This window comes from Danio aesculapii, chromosome 2, assembly GCF_903798145.1.
Source record: "Danio aesculapii chromosome 2, fDanAes4.1, whole genome shotgun sequence".
Classification (NCBI taxonomy): domain Eukaryota; kingdom Metazoa; phylum Chordata; class Actinopteri; order Cypriniformes; family Danionidae; genus Danio; species Danio aesculapii.
This window is the reverse complement of record NC_079436.1, coordinates 48751556-48758588: the sequence shown is the minus strand read 5'-3', so window position 1 is coordinate 48758588 and position 7033 is coordinate 48751556. Positions and strand designations below refer to the sequence as shown.

At 33.6% G+C, this 7033-nt stretch overlaps 1 long non-coding RNA gene across 2 annotated transcripts; it reads left to right on the top strand.

Annotated features, from left to right (window-relative positions):
* Positions 1-1326: 1326 nt before the first annotated feature.
* LOC130237210 (uncharacterized) lies at positions 1327-4339 on the top strand. Of its 2 annotated transcripts, XR_008838529.1 has the most exons (7): positions 1327-1599; positions 2133-2202; positions 3049-3106; positions 3194-3292; positions 3405-3568; positions 3659-3754; positions 3928-4339. It is a non-coding gene; the product is annotated as an uncharacterized LOC130237210 (long non-coding RNA). The 2 variants fall into 2 exon arrangements; XR_008838528.1 differs by lacking the exon at positions 2133-2202 and having other exon boundaries at positions 1330-1599.
* Positions 4340-7033: the final 2694 nt, after the last annotated feature.

Below are 7033 nucleotides of genomic sequence, written 5' to 3'. Positions count from 1 at the left end.
GTTTTATAGACTTTCATTGGGATACTCAGTCTACATAAAATCCAAAGGCCATAATTGATTAAAACTTAATATGATTTAATCTTGATGAATAAAGCAAGAACAATAAGTGAGATGCATTTTAAAATGCACTACGTTTACAAATAAATGTAAAATCAAATCCGTAATCTTCTGTAAGGGAATGGTTTACTCTCATTAATGTCATGATGATGCTATTGAAAAAATATCAATTTAAGGTAATAGATGCACATTTCAGAGGCGTCATTTTATGGCAGGGGTAACAGCCTTCAATGTACAGATGTCAGTGGGCAGTGAGTTTTGGAAATCAACAAAATTAAAGTTTAAGTAATGATGATGATGATCTTATTTTGACTTGCATATCTCCTAATAGTTTTTTTTTGTATGAAGCAGAAAAGAGGGATGAAGTCAGGGAGTTTAGACTTAATAAACCTAATTCTTGGCCATAACATAAGTCAGGTCTAAGACAACACACAACAGATAATTCTATAAAACATACTTTTTGTGTTCTATACAATCTGTAGAATTTCATTCTAATGAAATTAATATTCATTTATTCATTTTTCTTCAGCTTAGTCTCTATTTCAGACGTCACCACAGCAGAATGAACTCCCATCTGTTCCAGAATATGTTTTACGCAGTGGATGCCCTTTCAGTCGCAACCCAGTACTGGGAAACACCCATACACTCTCATTCACACACTGATGCACTACAACCAATAAGTTAATCAATTCCCCTATAGCACGTCACTAGAATCAGTGACCTTCTGGCAACAGTGCTAACCTGAGCCACCATGCTGTCCTGAAATTAATATATTTACGCAAAAGATTTCTTAAATGATCTTAGCATATCACTTCAGTTGTATCTTTACATTGCTTTCCAGTTACATTTAGAATTGATTCCTTTCATTTATTTATTTCTAATAGAATAATTGTATAATAGTAATGAGACTCTAATTTGTAAAAAATATTTTTAAAAGTATTTATTAAAATAATATATTTGTCATTTTATATATTTATAAATAAACAGTGTGTGGCTTTGTTGTGGGGGCGTGGGTTAAATGCTCACTCCAAGCTAAAGCCAAAAGGTGGCAGCCCTGGCTTTATTAAAATGTTTTTATACATTGTAGACATTTTTATTATATGTCCTCACTTTCTATATAATATGTAATGTATTTCACGTGTGTCTATCACTTATCTAGTGTTAAAATCTGACATGGAGCTGCACTGAAAAGACATGAGGTGAGGAAGGTAGTAGCTCTGCCGCAATTCTGTAAACCCTAATGCTGTAACTAATTAATTGAACTGAGTTGTATTAACTTAAATCATTAAAATTCGTTAATCTTAATTAACCTAGATGAGTATTTAGAACTTTTTCTTATTTTTGAGTTTGTAAAAATTAAATCTTTCAAGTAAGGTGAACGATTTTGCTGTGTTTAATTTATACAAAATGTCTCTTTAAAGTTTCATTAACTCAAAATCTTTCAGCCCAGTGATTTTGCGTGTGACGTCATCCAGGTTCACGTACGTTCTCGTGCTTCATTCGTTTTTTCAAGATGGCGGATCGGCCTCGCTTCACACTACAGTAAGTAAACTATTTACAAATCCAAGAAATATTAAATTTATGTTTTAATCAATATAATCACAGTAACAGTTCAATGTAATGTAGAGTTTGTCTGAATGCGTTTACATGTCGTGCATTACATAAAACGTGTTTAGCCCCACTTGTTGCTAACTAACGTTAACATTACTGTTTAAAAAAAATTTGAATCAGTGCAACGTTAGCGTTAGTTGTAATGTGTTAACTATGAATTTTAACAGTGTTATAAGGACAAAAACATTTGAAATCGGCAGATTCAATGTTTAACATATTTTTAAATCTTGGCGCGAGCATGCGTTTAGGTTGTCATGGTGACGCGCGCTCACACAACCGCACGTCATGGCACTGCGCTGAACTCTGTCCGGACTGTAACTGTGGTATTATCTTCGCGATCTGTAGGCACTACGGAAACGAAAGGTGCATAATCATAACTCAAATAATCTCCGCCTAAATACTGAATGGTATTTTCTGATGACGGGCAAAAACTACCTCAAAACGTAGCTGTCTGTCACACACAGCTTGTTGCATGCTGATCCATACACGAGAGCCTAACGGAGAACATTTAAGCTGTGCTCCTCACCTGAGCAGGTACAGAGCAAAGCTTCATCTCACACTAGCACATTGAGGTAAAGTTGGTTTTATATTCATACATTCGTCCAGTAACAACTTGTGACTCTCTCCATATGTCGTTTACCATGGTACTTTGTGTATTCGGTCTGAAATCATATACAAGTATGACATGAAAACAACATTAACGTTACACTTAATGCACAATTTTTTTGACTGAACAATGTTGTACTTTGAAAGTCATTGGCTGCTAATATGATTTTACTATTTAGAATATACAAAAACTACTTTTCTGAAATTATATTATATTATTAAGGAGAAAGTCTGAATGTGTAAATATAAAACTAACTTTACCTCAATCACCAGTACTGATCAGCACTGATTATTTCCCTGCGATCGAGAAGACATCTCTGCATATCAATGATTACCTGATCAATGCGATCAGTTAAATGATTTTAAATGTCATTTTAGTCAAACATATGTTAAAGATATGGTAAACGTTTTTTTTTCCAATCTATTTTTTAAAAATATTTACTCTGGAGAGAATATATGTAGCCTAAAAACAAAGTATGCCTATCTATAACACCGTAATACAAAGTAATTAAAATTATTAAATAAAATATTAAATAAAATAATAACAAAACAAATATTCTAATCATCCAGACGTGGTAAACAAGAAATAGTTTTTCTGATGTGCAAATTTTGCAGCTTAAAATATATTTATATCTTAAATATATATATTTTTAGGCTATATATTTTTACATCATTAGACAATAAGGTAAGTTTTGTTATTTCTAGCTTTTAAAAACAGGCCTTAAATTTATTTGTCGTCCTATTCAATGACACTGTGACTTTGTGTACATACAGAATTGAAGGTCGGTTGTTGCTGACTACAGAAAGATTCTTATATGGAGGCATGTAAAAGGTGGGTAAAATATTCATTTTGTACTACTATGCCTGGCATATCCAGTTAAAATAAATATTACAGTGTATTTGCAATGATTTTTTGCAGCAAGGAAAGTGAAACTTCAGCTAGACCTTGAGTTCAGTTTACAATATGAAGATCCTGATATCAACATCTGATCTGATCAACACCTGATTTTCATCTGAGGTAAAAAAATAAATAAGTAAATGAAACATAATGATAATATTAATATATTTTTCTAGCATTATATATTTTGTAGTGTGGGTTTGTTTTATGAAATTTTCTCTTGTTTTTTTAGCTGCAGAGTACCAACATGTTACAAATGAGAATTTTCCCCACAAATTCTTTGGACAACCGCACCACCACCAATTTCATTTGATGACAATTTTAAGGCAAACAGCATCCAAAACTGACAAGACAGCAGATACCCTGGCTAATCTTTTGAAGGTTTATGATGAGCAGGTATGTTTAGGGTCATGTATTAAAGTATTAATTAAAATATGAATATATATTTTATTTAGATTTTTTTTTTCTTAATTTTTGTCTTTGCAGGAACTGCATGATGTCAGTTCATGATGGACTACTGTTATCAGAGGTCTTTTGGTCTTGCTGCGTGAGCGTGACTGGGGATTCTTTAGGACCATCCTGGTAAGACTTCATTCATTCTTTTCACAATTAGGCATGTTCTATTGAAAAGATGAAAGTTGAGGAGCAACTTTTACTTAACATATTTGTAATCATGACTTGTTGATGAATCATGTAAAATTGGCTCAGTCATATTGATATTGTCCTAACATTAATATCCTTGAATTATATTTTAGATTAATAATCCTGAAGTGCTGACTGAAGATGCTTTATTGGCCCTGCAGTCACTGAGGGTCTCTGCTGTCCTGAAGAATGAATTGGACACCACCCACAGCACACTTCCAGACCTTTTTTGTCTTGTTTGGATTAATGTAAGCTCTTCACATAATATATAGTAAAGGACTTTGAACTTGTACAAAAAGTTTTGCTTGGCATGGATGATAGAAAATAGAAAGTCGATTAGCATAGAATCCTTAAAGAATGAGTTGATGTAGAGCCTTTTTTTGTACTCAATAAAGACTGTCACTGGGGTAGTAACTTCAAAACATGAATGTACCTTTAATTGGTAATGGTGCATTTTATTATATATATATATATATATATATATATATATATATATAGAGATAGATTGTCTAAAACGTAAAATTCTGTCATTTACTTACTCTTCACTTGTTCCAAACCTGTTTGAATTTCTTGCTTTTGTTGAACACTAAAGTTATTTTGAGGCATTGACTTTCTAATAGGAAAACAAATACTGTGGAAATCAGTGGTTCCAGGTTTCAGCTTTTTTGTCAAAAATAACCTTTTAAGTGTTCAACAGAAAAAAGAAACTCAAACAGGTTTGGAATAAGTTAGAGTAAATGACAGAATCATAGTTCAACCAAGACTGAATATTTATATATATATATATATATATATATATATATATATATATATATATATATATATATATATATATATATATACACAAACCATTTGATAGTTACTGTGCCAATGACTTTTTTTCTAAACAAGAGTCACTTCACAGAATGTGCACTTATTCTTTATTAACGAATGCTTTAAGACTAAGTTTCGTAGTTCTTATTAATCTTATTATTATTTAATTGTCAAACTTATAGTGTTTTTTTTCTTGAAGCTCTTGTTTGATATATTTGCATTTTGGGAAATTCTTATTAATTTCAGAATAGTGTTTATTTTAAATCTCCTAATGTCTAATTGTTTTTATTGTTTCATGACATTTGTAATTGCACAGGAGGCACATTTGTACTGTTGGACATTTTTTCTTTAAAAATAAATATCTAAAATGGAAATATTGTCTGTGTGTTTAAAATTACAGATGTATTTTGATAGATTTATAGGGTTTAAAGATTAAAATTATGGCTAATTTCATTTGTGAAACTGAGATGAAGTTAATTTAATAAAAATGCTATCAAAATGTATGAGCTGGGTGACTTGAGTATTTAAAGTTGAAGGAAATTAAAACAATTAGGTTAATTACTATTAAAATGTATGAGCTAGGTGACTTGAGGATTTAAAGTTTGGAGAAATTAAAACAATTAAGTTAATTGCTATTAAAATGTATGAGCTGAGTAACTTGGGTATTTTAAGTTAGGAGAAGTGTCTTGCATGAGTACAACAAACTCAAAACTTGATGTTTCTGTTTACTTAAAATAGAAAATTTCATAACTTAAAAAATTTGACGTAACTGATTACCTCAAATTTTTTGAGTTTTGTCAACTTATTCGGGATTACAGTGAGGGTGCACCTGAGCTCATGTTAATTCTTGTTCAGTGGTTGCTCTTCTTCTACGCAGGAAAGTTCAATAGGAGTCTGTTTTGCTCTGACTGACTGCAAATATATATCATATTAGCTCAAAAATTTCTCAAAATTGGACTTTCAATCAAAACGTAAATAAATAATGGCCAATCAATGCCGGAGGTAAAGGGCTGGCTTCAAAGGATGAGATAGAAGATAACGCCATCATTTAAAGGTAATTCAAGTCATGTCAAGACTTCATTTACAAGTACCGTTACTGTAAAGGTAAGACCAGTGTGCAAATCCTGTGTGTGTAAATGAGAGAGAGAGAGGGTTGCTGTTATAGTTGCCTGTACTAGCATACAGCTGGGTGTTTTTAGGGAGGCATATTTAATCGCTATACATTTTACATTCTTCCTTGACCCAATATGTACCTGCCATGTGTATAGAAAGAATGCTGATATGATGTATGAAACACAATCAGTAGTTGGCAAATAAATCAGGTGTATATGTTTGTAAATCCGACTTTTGACTTTGAAAGTGTCAGTTCCTCACCAGTAACAAACCTCACCGCACGTCAATGGTCATGTGTAGCATATTGCAGTCTGGGAAACAGTATCCCAACCGGAGTCCTCGCATTCATCAGGTTTAGCAACAGTAGTAGTAGTGTTGTCACGATACTGGAACTTCCAACTTTGATACGATACTACGGAAAATATCAATACTCGATACAATTTTCGATACACCAAGGAACTAAATCTGTAACATTAAGGGTGCTTTCACACCTGTGAATCGATTAATTTGTTCCGAAACAGGGATTACAATTGTTAAAATGTTGCTCTTTGCTCTTGGTGTGGTTCACTTTCACACAGCAAAGTTTCTAAATGGACCAAAAGAGCTAAAACAAGTCACGTGTGAGTAAACTCTCCTCACATTGGTCAGAGTTTCAGGGTTTATTTTGCAGAGTCCCGCTCAGCTTTTAGGGGGGTGGTGGTTTGATTGTGTTTGATAAGGTGCGCGCGACGTGTCTGAAGAGCAAGGAAAGATGCAGTGGGGGGGGTGAGAAGGGTGTGCAACGTATTTGAGGACCGGGAGGAAGACGTGCAATTTCCTGGAGATTAACACTCGTTTGCGGGCATCCAGGAGTCTCTGTGCATTTGCGGGAGACTCCCGAAACTTCCGGGAGACTTGAGATGTCTGGAATGACCTCCCGCCCTGCACATAATTCTTTCTTCATATAGCCATATGCCTATTACATATCCATAAAACACTGTGATATAACCAGGCTCGAATCGTATTGCTTTCTCACTACAATCGATCTGCTCCAGAGTTCGATTCAATCGAGCCGAGACCACCTTATTCAAGTGATCTCAGAGCGATTGTTTTGGCGCGGATCCGCGATTGCTGGATTCACATATGTCAAACGAACTGTGCTAACGGGGCAAACGAGACCGGTTCTGAAACAAAAGCCTAGGTGTAAAAGCACCCTAAGAGTATTCAAGTGCAGTTAAAAAACTAAACCATACCATGTTTTGCCATTTTTTTTTATTAGGTGTCAGCAGTCCTAAAGTCTAAAAGGCAATGAAT